The following is a 704-nucleotide window of genomic DNA, read 5'->3' on the forward strand; positions in this document are numbered from 1 at the left end:
TATAGTTTTGACTCCGAGTCAATTGAGACATATGAACAACTTACATCTGCCTTTTTCAATAAGTTTTTCCCTAGGCACAAAACATCGTCTATTAGGACGCAAATATGCACATTTTCACAACAAGAGGGAGAATCTTTATATAGGTATTTGGAAAGGTTCAATGATTTATTATCCCAGTGTCCTCATCATGGTTTAGAAAAGGTTAGGCTAGTTCACATCCTTTATGAGGGTTTAGATTATTCCACAACGACCATGGTTGAGTCCCTATGCACTGGTGGATTTGAAAACCAAACTGTTGATGCGGCGATGAAATTTTTTAATGAAATCGCCGAAAAAACCCAGCAATGGAAAAATAGTAGGGCACCCCAGAAAACAATTCTTTTGAGTATAGGAAACGTTAATAGAGTAGAAGGAGGCTATGAATCAGATGCCAAAATTGCTTCTATAGCAAAAAGGTTAGAAGCCTTAGAAGTGGGCAGACTAGTGGTAGAGTGGAGCCTTTTTGGGAACGCTAGAATATTGAAGAGCAAGCCAATGCTCTTTATAATAACACTAGATTTGATAACCGTCAAAAGATTGACCTATATTCAGAAACCTATAATCCTGGTTGGAGAAACCATCCGAACCTTTCATGGTCTAAGGGCCAAAGTCAAGGTCAGTTTAGTAATTCTAATGCTCCCCCAGGTTTTGGCTATACTAAGAAT

At 38.4% G+C, this 704-nt stretch overlaps 1 pseudogene; it reads right to left on the reverse strand.

Moving 5' to 3' along the window:
• Nucleotides 1-94: 94 nt before the first annotated feature.
• Nucleotides 95-194, reverse strand: LOC113335382 (annotated as a pseudogene).
• Between the last annotated feature and the right edge of the window lie 510 nt (nucleotides 195-704).

The sequence above is a fragment of the Papaver somniferum genome, unplaced genomic scaffold, assembly GCF_003573695.1.
Source record: "Papaver somniferum cultivar HN1 unplaced genomic scaffold, ASM357369v1 unplaced-scaffold_14140, whole genome shotgun sequence".
In the NCBI taxonomy this organism is placed as follows: Eukaryota; Viridiplantae; Streptophyta; class Magnoliopsida; order Ranunculales; family Papaveraceae; genus Papaver; species Papaver somniferum.